We start from the raw sequence: 15,452 nt of genomic DNA, 5'->3' as shown, positions 1-15,452 counted from the left end.
ATGTGATAATCCAGCATCAGCAGGAAACAGACACAAGTTGGTCGATAAAATGAAACATTACAACCAATGACACCAATAAAGTACATGAAGGGCATTAAAACATCCAAAAAGACCCACTTTGTAACTCACTATCATCTGTAATAATGCAAATAGTGAATAAAAAATGACTCAACTAAACCAGCATGAACAAATTTCACCAGCGTATGCAGTGTTCATCTTGTACACAAAAGCTGAAAAAGAATACTATATTGCAGTGAGTCAATCTTACAGGCCAGCCTCAAGCCACAGAGTCACCTGTGAGTCAAAGTAAAGGGCACAGTGGCGCAGTTTAATAGAGCAGCTAGCGGGAGTTCATCGTTCCCAGAACAGCAGAGGAAGTCACAGCAACTTACAGAGCAGACAGTTTCCACTGCAATGTAACAGACGGGGGGAAAAACACACACAGACAGACATGCTAAATGTGAGGTGTATTGGTGCGACCAAGGGGAAGGTTTTTGTCGCACTTTGCAACAAACCCAAACATACAGTCAGAGTCATAAAGAACTATCTTTAGAGGTAGGAACAAGGAGTCCTGCAACAGAAAGTACGCTCCCAGACAGCCCTGTCCTCAACGTTATGGAGCCATAAAAAGACAAACCTAACTCAGACAGCCTAAAACTACAGAAGAACTGTGGCAAGATGCTAGAAAAACCTGCCAGCAAAGCACTTTGAAAAACCAATAAAAGGTGCAAATAGGAGAATTAGCTTTAAAGACAAAAAAAACTCTAAACCTACATCTCACTGAAAATCCTGCACAGTACTCTAAAACATCTTAGATGTCGTACTGAAGCAGACCAATAAAAGATTGTTACTAAAGACAACACTTTGTTTTCTATAGTCCAGCATAAGTTTTTAGATATTTCACATCATTACCACACTCGTAGGAATATTGTCAGTTGATGTCTACATTTTATTTGGGTCGAAACATCAAAAACATGCCACCCTGCTGGGCCTGGCCAACAGATAGTCTGCCAAAATGTCTCCTCAGAAAACCCACAAATTGCCATTTCTACACAAACCAAATGCAATATAACTGGTGAATGAGTGGGATTGATGACACCACATGTCTTCAGTCAACAGGAGTGTTGTTTTTGGTGCAACTGATCAACCCTCAAGTGAGCAACTTCAGCCATCCCCACATTTGAACATTTTCACACCGATGTTTGACTATAGATCTGATAACTTGTTTTCGGTTATGGTTTGAACATTACTGACTGCAGGGCTGTTGGCTTCATCAGGCTGTCATGTGTGTTCAGAAGCCAAGTGCGAAGCGCCTGAGAGGAAGATCAGCACAAGGGCTGGATGATACAGACGAAAATGTTTCATATCAAGCAATATTAATAGTTAGTGATACTTTAAATCACTGTCTCTATGTAATTACAATCAGCACCTCCTAAACTGAAGACAGTGGACTCCACCTGAAACTGGGAAGACAGCTGCTGATCCAAGTGAACTGTTTGGTCTTAGTTTGGAGAAAAAGCACACAGGGGTAAAAGGTGAGTAAAAGGCGTTTCTGCCCTTCTTTATGTACTTTTTTTTTTCTCAACATACCGCGTATGAAACAAAGAAGTACTGACATCATTCACTTTGCAGACACATTGCTTGGCATAAGACCTCAGGCAGACTTTTTAAATCACAAACACAGGAAGAAGTTTCATTAAAACCATCAGAATGAGTGTGTTGATTGGGATTGGCAGAAGTAAATGGAGAGGAAATGAGAGGTAAAACTCATACACAGAAACAGAAAAGAATCTACGCTTTCATTCACAATGACTCGAGAACAGTTGTACTTTGTCGCCATTGATTTTTTATTTTTTTACCTGTATGTTTGTCATTTTACCCATTTTGTCTACCAAAGTGCTTATTTAACATTATTTTTACTCACAGTATGTTTACTAGTATGCAGGTGTTGCTGAATGACTAAAATAAAAAGGAAAAGCACAAGATTAAATGCATCTTGTACAATACACAAAGATCATCCTATTTATTTTAGCAGAAAAAAAAATCAACAGTCCAGTTATTGCTCATACTGAACTAGCCTTACAGAAATCTGGTACATATTTTCCTTTGAGAAATATGCACACATACGTCCCTGCAAACCATTTGTAGATATCCATTTGGCATAAGTCGGGTTTCATTCCAAATGCACCACACACTTTAACCAAATTTCCAGGAAACAAACAAAAGAACATGTGCATTTATCAGCGTTTTCGTCCTCTACCATTATGCAAATATGTAATTGGTCGCATCTGGATTAGCAGCTGTTGGTGCTACTTCAGCAGTCAGGTTCCACGATGCCACTGCAGGAAAAAGATGGCACAGTCAAAGCCCAAATAATTAGAAACCAGAAGAGGCAATGGAAATGTCGCGTTTATGTTTGATTCATAGGAATTCTCCTCATTTTACTATTTGTGGTTTCTTCAGTTGAGCAGAATCATGTGTGACAAGTCATACACTTCATGTACGTCCGGGTTTATTCGCCGAGTCTGTTTCTATTACTCTTTTAGTCTTTATATAGCTCAGCTGAGAATAAAAATCTGTGGGCAATTCAACTTTTTTCTACTTTTATTTATGTGCAAACTGAAAATGTACATAAACACAGCCAGATGGAAATACATTTTGAGATATATGAAAACAGCTAAACTCTCGCAGGATATTGCAGTAATTTAATATATCACTTTGTGACGATGTTCACATTTATTTGATGCAATAAATAGCGATGCCCACATTGCATGGATGAAGCAGGTCTGCTTATGAAGGAGACAGGGAATTTGTGAATTCAAGTTGCTTTATTTCCAATTTTCTTTCCCTTCTAGTCATGTTTATTTTCTGTGTAACTCATGACTGCTGTGCTTTATCTCGCCTGCCAAAATCTTCTCTACAAAGGCTAAAGGAGAATACAGTGGAGCTCTGAGAATCAGACTGCCCACCTGCTTCACTTTCCCGTGTGCTGCATTCTGCCCTCAGCACCGAGTAGCAGCAAAACACCCTGCACAAGAAGTACATTTGAAATATTTGTGAAGAAAGCTTCACAAATCAAATTGTCGAGCTCAGTTTAACTAAAAGCTCTCCTTGCAGCAAACTGAAGCAATTTGACTACATATGAAAGAACTGACGTATTAAGGACTAATGAAGTTGCTGATGTGCAGTGTTGTCTTTAAACCTTGGAACCAAGATGCCAATATTCAATTTCACACATGTAGCTGCCAGTTCCAAACTAATACAGTTTAATAGAACAGTTCTACGATATATTCTACCATCACTAAGTTTAGGATATCTAATTTTGCTGATACAATTATAAATAGTCGATAAACTCACTGCACTCCTCTTTTTTCATTGAAAAAAAAAAATGGGATTGGCTCCTTGGGTTTGTTGCATATTAGGGCTGTAATTATTGACTATGTTGACAGTTAAATAACTTTTTGATTACTGAAAGAAACAATCAGCAATTTCCATTATGAATAGCAACATTTTTGATTAATCATATTTAGCTAAAAATTTACAAATTTAGCTCAAGCTTAAACAAAAAAGATGCTTGTTATGTATTTTTGTAAGTGGCTGTAAATTAGTTTCTTGCATTTAATATAAATTGCTGGTTGAACAATAAAATTCCATCTTTACTATGTGTAGAAGTTAGCAGTTATGCCTACATATCAGAGCATTTCAAGTCAGCAGAGGAAGAGGAAAAAAATAAAAACCTTATGACAGCACCAACCTATCTACAACTAAATTTATATGCAAATAATCGGGTCATCAACTTCAGTCGACAACATCAGTTATTCGTTGCACCAACAAATGAAACCCTGAAGGCCTGAGTCGTGTTTTTGAAACTGTCACTGGTACACTGCAATTCCAAGTTGGAAACGTTAGGCCATGGCCTATTTCACTCACAATTTCCAGCACATAAAACGGCCCAAGGTATAACGTTGATTATTATTGGCAGTCTTTGATTAAACTTTGGTAATTTTATGCTTCTGAATTGTACTTGGACATCCCAGACCAATCCTACTTACTAGTACAGGCATGTTTCAATGGGTTGCAGCAGCTTAAATAAAACCAATCAAAATGCAATCTGTGTTTTTTTTTGTTTTGTTTTTTTTAACTGTGTTTACGGCGTGTTGCTTACCTCAGCCTGCTCGTGTTACTGCGCTGCTCTCCTTAATGACAGGTGGCTCTACACTGCGAGCGTGTCATTGCATTTGAGAGTGAAAATTACAGCGTGTAAAAGTGAAAAATGATTTGGTCACACTGGTGATTGACGGTGTTCTGACACCCAGGTTGGCAAATTTCAGTAAGCTGCTTAACGGGTGGCAGGTGAAAAGAACCTTGTAACCTGGCAACTGAGCGTACTGTATTTACTGCCACTAAGCAAATATTTGAATAGCTTTGATTAAATCTAAAATATATTTAAATGTAATAACATACCACCAGTAAAAGCATTTTTGTAAGCGTACATAGAGATGCTGCCATTCATATATTTATTGTAATTTAGTTGAGCTCAAAGCTGTGGCAGTGCCAAACATAAAATGACTCCATACAGATGTTGGCAATAAGATACAACTCAGAAGGTACGACTGAGGCAAGATTGGAATGTTGTTGCTTAAAACTATGTTCTTATTCTACTTTGTTTTCTTCTGACTCTGTAAGGTCTGGGTAAATGAGAAGTCTATCTTAGCTTAATGCCAATAGAAGGAAATACACACAAACAAAAACACACACACGAGCAGCACGCACACACCAGTTCAAGCTCCTGATTACTGGCTAAATTAGATTCCATATGCCCCCAAGCGACGGTTGCCAAATAAACTACAGGCGTGGGGGAGAGCAAAAGGCAGATGAGGAGAAAAGGGATATGAGGGAGGGAAACGGTGAAGGACATACAGAAGAACACGGCGAAAACAAAGGATGGTTGCCTTCAGCGCAGGGAGAAAACAACATGGACGGAGGGGCAAAAAATGGCTTATAAATAACGCCTTGTATAATTTAAAAGGAACAGAGAGATTGAGCTTTCTAAAAATGAGAATGTGTGTATTTATATCGAACCATTTTCGACTGGACTGAGCGCGCACACGTCACAGCCAAATAAAGTCCTGGTTTATTTTCTTCCTGTGTAAATCTTTTGATGTTCTACATCTGTATACGGAGGGTTTATTCAAGGATGCGTCTGTATGTGTATTAGGATAAACAGTGAGAGGAAACGAAATGGAGAGCCAGATAGTATGAGACAGATATGTAGATTAGACCATAAAAAAAAAAAAAAAAGGAAGGGAAAAAAAGTCCTCAAAACGCAGCCAAGAGCTAGGTGCTGTCAAAAAGTGAAAACTCTTTCAAACATACTTCCTTAAAATTAGGTCAAACTAAAGAAAATTAGAGTGATTTGGCTGTGGAATTCATATTTCGCTTTCTGGATGCCTGGACTGAGCTGAAGGGCAAACTCCTAATTGACTGCTCAACAGAAAAAACAAAGAAAACTTATTTCTTTTTGGCATTAAAGGACGTTGCTTTTAGTGTAAGCCAAGAGATGGCATAATCATTTTTTAATTGGTTGAACTCTTCTCAGATATAAAGTGAGAAAAATGGAAAAGGGCCATCGTCTTGCTTTTTATCCACTTTAGCATCTTCATGGAAAAGAGGGTACAGTAGACTAGAAAGCAGTCGAGTGGATAAGTATTAACCGTTAAAATAGAAAACAAGAAATCTGCAAATGCTCACAAACAAGGGCGGCCGTGTACAAAGTGGAGAAAAGCTTCATCACCTTATTACCACTGTACATGCACATCCACATTTGAGAGAAGAAAGAGAAAGTGGGGCGCTATGTGGTGAGAAATTATAATTTAATTTACTGCTGCAAAACAGAAAAACGCCAAACTGCCTGAGTTTCAAAGTATGTAAGCAAACTGCTTAATATTACATTATTTCAGATGGCCTATTTTGTTGGTGTGTGTGTGTGTGTGTGTGTATGCGTACATGTTTACATGCATATATACAGCCTGCTCTGCCACACAGTATTTACAGTGCAGCAAGGTAGAGTGCCATTCTAAGTGCCTGGGGCTACGTATCTCTTATTCATAGAACAACAATAACAACACATCTAATACTAGGGTGAGGAGTCGGTTTTAAAAAGAGAGAAAGAGGCAGGGAGAGAGAGCAATAGAGCAAGAGATCAAGTGCACGAGAAGGAGAGAGAGAGAGAAACGAAATAAGAAAGAAGGGTGGGGGATCGAAGTCCAGAGAACATGGTCTGTTTTTACCACTGCAAAACAAATCGCTCTGAAACATCCACTTATACACTCAACACAGCACCGACCACAGGGGACGCATGACTCACTGATGGAACAGGTGACACACTAATGGTGAGTGAGTGTGCATGAGTGTGAGAGTGGAGGGTGCTATCAGCCTCAAAACACATGAAGTGATACAGTGAAGCTGAATGGGAGAACAGAAAAGACCAACGTCTGCCACTGAGTCACATCGTCAAAAACAGGTTGAAGCTCCTGTCTGGATATTGACAGATTTAGCCTCTCTCCTTTGAAAGAAATGTCTACAGCTGCCCTGAGGAAATCGCATGCAACTCAAGAATCAGCTCAGCCAGTTTTTTTTCCCACACCGTCTGCTGGTCCTGGACGTACACGTTTGGATATTAACCTCTGAGCTGTTCAGTGAAACCCCAGTTAAATTGGAGTTTAATGGAAATTGTATTCATGGTGCCACAAATCACTGGAAGAGTTGGTTTTGTTAAAAAAGCAAACTAAATAAACAGGAATGCATCTTTGTGAAAAAAAAACGACTCCTTGTTACTCTGGATGATGCACGAGCCACACTGTTAACTAAACTTACTTTGTTTCTTAAAATAAAACCTGTTGGCAGCCATGTCCGTGGCTTATTCAGAAAAACTAGTTAATATTCAGATTTGTTCATTTCATTTGGCACAATTATGCACATCGAGATATGACAGCGTTCTTGTTCTTCGTATTTCCTTGAAAGTGATAAAATGCACCTTTGTATTACCGATGCTTCTCTTTTAAAACCCAAACACAATATCTGGTTGACCTGCAGGGATCCGACAAATTCAAAAAGACAAGAATTACTGTCTTGCGAGTGTATGCCGTTGTTGCAGTTTATATCCATGTCTGTCCAGACTTCTAAATAATATATTGACGTTCAAGGAAAGAACATCACTTAAACTTAGATTTTTAACTCTTTTTTTGTAATTGTACATAACACTCATTACTAGCATCACAGACAGAAATATAAGCAAAAGATATTTATTGACAGTTTAAAAAGCTAGCTAATATCTGCCAAGGGCTCTTTCAAAAAAAGATTTTGCAACCTTCATATACCAGCTTCGGAAAACACAACATTTACGGCTGTAATGTTACCAGAAGCCCTTAAATTGCATGACTGCAACTTTTGCAGACTGTAGTTTAACGCTCCAAGTAACAGTTGAGGCAATATCACCCATCACCTACGGATGTCAATTTTATATGACAAAGACAATTTAATGGGGTGATGCACCTTGTTTGAACACTGGTAAATACACTGAAGGCTTTTGAGGAATTTGTTTTAGATGTATAAAGTTATCACTTAATTTTATCCCACTAGACATTTGTGTGAAATTGTGTCTTAATTAGCACATAAAATCTTGAATTAGGACCAAAAAGAGACATTGTGTTCAGGAGAATAAGACAGGAGTATGAAAAGCCTCCATCCACAGCTGTCGCTGGTGCGGAGGCATGAAATGACTTTAAGCACCACAAATAAAGGATTTTCAGCACTACAGTGAGGTGGTGACAGAAACCCTACTTATTGATCCGCCCACCCTTCGTTGATGGCCCTAGTCAAATAATATTGCTTCACAAATGTCATACATTTCTGCCGAATATGAGATCAACTGTATCCATGAGCTTTAGCAAAATTGAACACAATTCAGAGTAAACCTCAAAGGTACACAAAGTCGACATGTTGCTCATATATAACAGCAGAGTGATGTCAACTGGAAGACAAACAAGGCTTCTTGTGATATGGACTGGCTATGATGAACACGGAGCAGTTGCTGAGCAGATACTATGCTCCTGTCTCCAAGGCAATGAGGGAACCTTGGATAAATCCAGGTGGAGGTTACACTCCAGTGGTTTTTCCTGCACTAGTAAAAAGTGGATGACCAGCCTGTTGTAGCACAAATGTTTTGATAGAGTCCCTTGACAGGGAACAGAGAGGTTGCCAGGTTGTCAGGTCCCCGGTGGAATGCAGACATAAGTCAGCTGGAGTCTCAAGATGAAGTCAGGAGTCGCAGTACCACTGTTTGCATTAAGAAAGTTTTGATTGGGTGTTTATCCCTGCAAGGCTCAGTCCAGGATACAAATATCTGATATCCTTTGTTAAGCTTAAATATGAATGCAACGCACAAACTTGGAAGTTTCCCAGGATTAAACTACACCTGTGCCACTGCCACTGAAGCTCACATATCTTTGGGGTGCAATGTCATATGCCATGTGTGCACTTGCTCTTGTGAGGACCCACAAAGTGACAGCAAAATCCCAAAAAGTTTTTATTGGTCTGGGAACAGTCTATAGTCTCTATGTCTTTCAGAACACGTAGCATAAGATCAGAACCTTTGGCAGGCTCTGCCTGATGGACGTGAGCCTTAGGGAGTTTATGGAAAAGCTAGAGAAGCTGAGGTTGTGCCTGGAAAGCACAAAGTCAAAGGTCTTCGAACAGCAGCTTCTACAACGGAAGACTGAGCATGAAGATCTAATCCTTCTTCCTTAGAATCAAACCTTTTCCACATGTAGACAAGAGCTTTGCAAAAGATTCCCTGAGGAATAACTGGAAAGCACAGTATGTCATCCTCTTCCTGGTAACCTCTATGAACTAAGTGTTGGCATGACCTTTTTTGTGTCTTTTGGCTGGTAAGTAGACTCACAGTTACTTGAACCACTTGAGAATTGGTTATGGTGTAAGGGTTGTAACAGGGAGCGACCCTGATGCATTGCAACGAGTTGGCTGCACACAGCTCTTGCACGCACACTAAAAACATAAAATTCTATTTTTAATTCCATCTTGCTGGCTTATCGGTTTGTTGGGACTTACGTTGTGCTATGCTTACATCATTGTTGCACTACTTCCCCAGCATGCAAGTTTCATTGCCGGTCTAGCGTAAGTATTAGTGAGCATGCAGTGTTGTACATGTACGCAGTAATCAGAACACGTTGTAGGAAACACTGAGTTTAATTCAAAGGTCTTTTGTTGTACTATTCTTCGGTCATGGCAAGTGTTTTGTCTGTTTTCATCTATTTGTTGGCGTTTTCATGCAGTTTTTCCTGGTACAGCTGTTAAACTAGAAGTGGAAGAGTCAGAAGTCATTGGTAGAACGACCCAGAAGGTACCAGATGCAGGTCAGTAGAGAGAGATGGTTCTACTGATACTGCAGAAATTATCTTTTAGGGGCCCTGAAGCAACTATGCAGTTATTTTTCTGTGTCAGGAAAAATGCAGTTGTGAGTTAATTTGCACAGAAATGTTTTCATATGCAGATATTACATATGCTGGTTGATTGACATCACCTAACTACGGTTTACCTTTAAGGACGGCCTTCCAGTATAAAGCCGAGGTTATGGCTGGTTGCAGCAGGTGCTGGAGCCCTACAGCCAGGGGCCTAGTGTTGGTCGTTTGTCTTCTGTTTGTTAAGCTTGTTTTTGTTTGAAGAGTTATGTGCTTAGTTTTTTTCTTTTTCTTGGTATTCTTCCATTGTTATCATTTATCCCCTCACTTCACATCTGCACTTTACACTGTACTGGTGTCAACAATAAAACAAAGCACCAGGTGAATGTTTTTTTTTTGTTTTTGTCCTTTGTCCTTCCACTGCTGAGCTCATCCCTTCAGGGTAGATTTTATAGTAGTTCAGAAAGTACTCTCTGTGTGGGGGGGGACAGGACATCTAAGCAAAATCCAAGTAGAAGCAAAAAAAAAATACTCTGATGTTCAATCAAAAGTATTTCGCTACAACAGTCATTACTGACATTTCTCTGTGAAATTGCATCTTACACGACGCAGGCTGAAGGGGGATGAGGAACTGTTTTCTGACGTCTTGAATCATTTCACTGATTTACTAGATAAGAACTGAGTGGCACTGTCATCTAGTCTTCTGATGAAAAGTCAGAAGGCTGTTTCCAGTTTTATTCATAAATGTCATGATTTTTTTTCTTCCTGCCAATGCTCATCATTCCCGTCGTGCAAGGCTGTAAGTGAGATGAGAAGACACACGGTCTGATGGGAAAGAAGCTCAGTCACAGCAATGGAAACACCAGCTTCATAGTGATAAAGAAAGGTTCTCTTAGGTTTAAACAAAAATGAAATTATAGGAAAGGCATGCTGAAGCTTGGTGCTATTTGGGACACGATAAGCACGCACCAAACCTGGTGGCCGAGGTCATGTCTTCTTGTCCACCATTGCTTCTGATGCCCTTCAGTCATCACAACGCCATTTTCCACCACAGGACTGTTACAGGGAGGCCTGAACCTTGGTGTATGTTCCAACTACAAGACCCTGTCCTATTTTAGGGCCGTTTGGGGGCAAAAAATGTGTCTACTACAGGAAAGGTACCTCTGAAGGGGCCTGAAAAAAGCACTGTGTAAGTACTGACACTGATTGGTTGAATTCTAATCCTAACCCTAAGAAAGCAACAAGCCTGAATTTTTTTATTCCCTCTACTTTGTCCTTTCTAAGTAGTCTTCTCCTGTCAAACATCGGCATCAACAGGTCAAATTCACCCCATATGCAAGCGTTCTCGATATTCTTGAACATATATTTTTAAGCGCAGTTTTTATGCAAAGTTACTTTTGTTGAAATAGTTCTGCCAACTTTGAGACCATCATTACCGACATTTGTGTCTTACTGCATTTTTTCGTGGCTCTAAATGGGCCTTTGAGCGTTTACCAAACAGCACAGTAAGACTGGTCTGCGTATAGTAATGACAATGACTCCGTTACCTTATTTAAACGCAATCTATCACTTTTCCAGGTATTTCTGACCTTTTGATCAACAAAAAATGTCCATAATCTTTGAGTAAATCATCACTGACACAACACATTTACAGTGTTACAAATGTGGCAGTGGCTTATTTCATTAGACACTGATTATAGTTTATCAAGCAGCAAGGGTCTCAACTCCTGGCGACAGTGTGCTCTGTGTTTCTGGCTGACCGTATGAAGAGCAAAATATCGCCACAGTTTTTAGCTCCAATACTAAAAATGCAAAGGGAAGAATCTCCTCACTGCAGCTTTAGGGGATTGCTTGCGGACCCTACACATTTTAGATAAAACATGAAAACCGACATAAGGCATCACTGCAGGGGCACAGCTTAAGACCTACACGAAGTGTGGGAAAAACCTTGCCGGGGCTATCGACAGCCCATGGTTCGGACAAAATACCAATGGCTCTTTCATGTAATAATGCTGCTCCTTCAGTCGGAAAATAATGTCTAAACACAATGTTGCTACGGCTGTATATTATACAATTTGACTCACCCATGTAAGCCCATGCACAACGGAGAGAATACGTTGATGCAACCCCTTGCAATGGCAACAATTATCTCTGTCTAGACACAAGGATGACAGCAAGAGCACAAAGATACAGTACAGCTGTGTCAAGTCTACCATAACTGCTGCTACAGGCTGTAGTGCGTGAAAACAAAATCAGTGAACAAAAGCAAACACCACAAATTGTTGAGAATAGATTGACAATAAACGGCAGCTCTTTTTGTTCGCATTGTTAACTAAATTCTTGTGCAAATGAACGGGATTTCTCACCATTACGAATACAAAGGTCCAAATCACAGAGAGGCTACTGAAGATAAAACAACACTCAGACGAGAGCAGCCCTTGACAGGTTCTGAGAGTCTGTCAGCAAATAACATTCTTGTTAACAATAAGACTGAATGGAACGCTGCGCTTTCTTGGAGACGGTCTTGTCGGACAAGCTTTGATCAAATATTCTCACTAAAGCCAACCGCAAAACAAACAAAAAAAATCAACAAACCAATCACCAGCACGTTCTCTTTAAACCTACCAATAAAAAGCAATCATTTTCCCGTCACTACATCAAATGGGCGACACCTACAACCAAATCACGAAGCCTCTACATTTACTGTCCTGAATAACCAAGTAGAGTAGTAAAGTCTGGTGCACAGGAGGTAATGTGCTTACGTTTTTGTCATCATCAATAATGAATGCTAGAAATAAATAGAGAATCCAGTGGTTCTGAAAATAAAGATGAAAGCTCTGCTGTTCTGCTCCTTCCAGTACATAATCTTAAAGCTGACATTTCAGCATGCTCCCTTCTCCAGGAGAGAACTCATTAGTCAGCATGACCAGCAACAGCAGCCATGCATCAGAAGCCCAAAAAACAGCTGCTTAAAGAAACAAAGACACAAACCACCTTTGATTGTTATAGAAACTATGTATGTAGTGAAATATAGAAATGTGCCCATAAAGACTTGGATCGCATTGATCATCATTCCTAGAAATTGAAAAGTCTTCAAAACATGAAAATCCAAATGCAGCCACTTCGACTTGTACGACAACTGCAGCCCCCATTTAATTTAATTCAGAAACAGGAAATAGTGAATTATCAAGGATATATTAAGTAAATCTGCTATGAAACAGCAATAAAAATAGCAATTTTGAGACTATATATTATGGTGAGCTGAGTTCTGTGCATTACACGCCTTAGTAAACATACACTGCACTTTCACTTTTAATCTCACATTGCATCAGATGAATTTGAACTCCTGGTATGTTTATAACCTTTAAAAAAAAAAAGACTCCTGCCTTTCTGTGTGCCTAATATACTCAAGTAATATACTTAACATGAAGCTCTTGTGAGACGATGGACTGCTCAACTGTTACAACCAAAGTACAAATAAAAATCTATAAACTAAAACCTTCTTTTATGTCGGATATCAAGGCTGTCGGATTGTCAGGACAGAGGTCGAGATACAAGGAGGGCTTGATGCTTAAAGGGTCACTTGTTGTTAATATTTATTTTTTATAGTTGATATAATACCTAGTGTATTGTTAGAACACTACGCATCGCTGGATTTCATGCCTAATTGACCGTTGCGCTTGTGCACAGGCCCGTCAGTTGACATCAAAGGTAAATACGTTCAGACAGCAGGCTGAAGTGACCCAAATTCAATTTTTTTTTCTCCTATGTGACCTGTATCTGATCTTTTCATCACAGTCTGAACAACACAGATCCAATTAATGATGGGGAGTGGCAGTCCACAAACACTGAGCATGCTCGCTGCGTGTGATGTCGTCGTGTCCTCTTCTGTACATGTGGGACACTTTTGGAGCGTATGAAGTTCACACAGCAGATCACATACAAGACGTATCTAATTGGAAATGTGAACGAACTCGCAAAAAAAAAAAAAAATCGTATTTAACAAAAAAATCCTCATTGAGCATTAAGTCCTGCAGTCTGTACGTAGCCAATCAGCCAGATTTTTCAGTCAGATAATACGCCATTATCCTTATTTGTGACACAAAATGTCATGATGGAGTCAGAATCCAAGGCTGTCGGTATGTTAAGGCTATTTTTCATGCGTTTGTTTTTCCTAAAAATCTGTCGGATAGCAAGGTTTTCAGATTGATAAAGGTCGGATTATCAAGTCACGACTGTACTGTCATTTTTGAGGAGCCCATAGTTTTATTTTGATTTACCACAAGTAAGCACAAAAGCAGAAAAGGGCAATGGAACGTATTACTTCACAACATGACTTGTGAGCATAGCTTGAAAACAGGTTGAAAACAGCGGCAGTGTTCCGTTTCACATATTACCGCTATTCACCCACAAGGTATACATTTATGTTCTCGTTTGTTAATGTATTGTTCACAAGCAGAGCATCTGTTCAGACTGGCTAAACATAGCTAGTCACCCTAACATGGTGTTGTTGTGCATTTTTCATGACCGGCAAAGAGAAACCTTGTTGCCTCGAGATCATTCAAACACAAAAGTGCCCATGATGCAGGTGTCATCTCAGCTTTACGGCACACTGTGTAACACCACAAGACCAGCTACGAGGAGTAAACATAGTGCAAACAAGTTTTCAAACAGCCCTAATAATAGTAGCTTATCAATTAATGACATTTCAGGAAAGCTTGAACCAATATTGTCATTGTTAGGCACAGCAACCGCAGCATGAACATTTGATAGCATCACATCCCTGCTGGGCACTTTCTAATTACATGATACATATTGAATAAGCTTTATTATTTATCTAAGATCTGATCTTGAGAAGATCATACATGCTTTATATTGCAATATCTTGATTTGTATTCGGGGACAAGCCACAATCAATGTCATGCCTTCAACTAATTTAAAACACTGCTGCTCAGCTTTTTAAAAAGACAGTCTGACATTACTCCTAATGTAGCCTCTCTTCACTTGTTACCAGTCCGTTTAGAGCCAGTTTGAAGATTTTACTGGTCATTTTCAAGACACTAGCTCCCTGTTATTAGTTACCAGCCAGATCCATAAAAGCAATATCATTTAACTGGTAGTAAGAGCGAGTTGGACAAGGCGGAAATGATGAGTTAGGCTGCAAGAATCTGACGTGTAAGTTGATAAAATGAAAAATCCCATTGTCGGTTAAGGTCATTCATGCATGCTTATTCAGCCATTCACGGCTCCCTTCAAATGCTTCTCCATTCAGTCGCTCATCTCTTCACTCAGTCTGATGTAGAGGTCTCTTGGTGTGCATTAGACCATAGAGGAGTCATAAAAATTAGCTCCTAAGAACTGACCTGATCCATTGACTATATAACCTTGAAACCCGCGCGCACACACACTCATACTCCTACGCACACTCAGTTGTCAATTGCCTTAAAGGTGGTGGTCATGCTTGAGAAAACATGGATTTCATTCACCCCACAGCTAAATGGAACCAACACGCTTGCCCACACACGTTTCATTAAAGTGCCCTGGTAGGCTTAGTTTGGAACAGTATGAGTCAGGGGAGTTAGAGAACCTGACTGAGATGAAACACACACACACACACACACACATATATATATAGAGAGAGAGCCAATTTAAAAAGGAGAGAGGATCAGGTATAACTAAGGAAGTTTGTTAAGTAACTTTGCAAGACGAAAGTCGCTGGAAAAGATGCACAGATTTCAATGTGTGTTTGTGTGTGATAGTGATGTTAAGCTGGCTACCAAGCAGGATTCATTTCATTTTGCCCTGTTTCCTTCTCAGCTGACACCGGGGAAGGTCTAAATTTATTCCCCCCCACCCACCCACCAAATGCTCTGTCCATTGTAATCCCTTCAGCCAATAAAGGAGGGACTTCAAAACAGCCACAGGTTCTAACAACTTTTCCATTGGACACTGCTGGAATCACACCTGGGTCCA

General features: G+C 39.7%; 1 protein-coding gene across 1 annotated transcript in view; it reads right to left on the bottom strand.

Annotated features, from left to right (window-relative positions):
* mad1l1 (mitotic arrest deficient 1 like 1) overlaps positions 1-15,452 on the bottom strand; it is a 68,728-nt gene that overhangs the window by 34,444 nt on the left and 18,832 nt on the right. The gene's annotated exons all lie outside the window — the stretch shown is intronic.

The sequence above is a fragment of the Stegastes partitus genome, unplaced genomic scaffold (genome assembly GCF_000690725.1).
Source record: "Stegastes partitus isolate 25-593 unplaced genomic scaffold, Stegastes_partitus-1.0.2 Scaffold2025, whole genome shotgun sequence".
NCBI lineage: Eukaryota > Metazoa > Chordata > Actinopteri > Pomacentridae > Stegastes > Stegastes partitus.
Note: the sequence above shows the minus strand (reverse complement) of the source record. Positions and strands in the feature narration are given on the sequence as shown.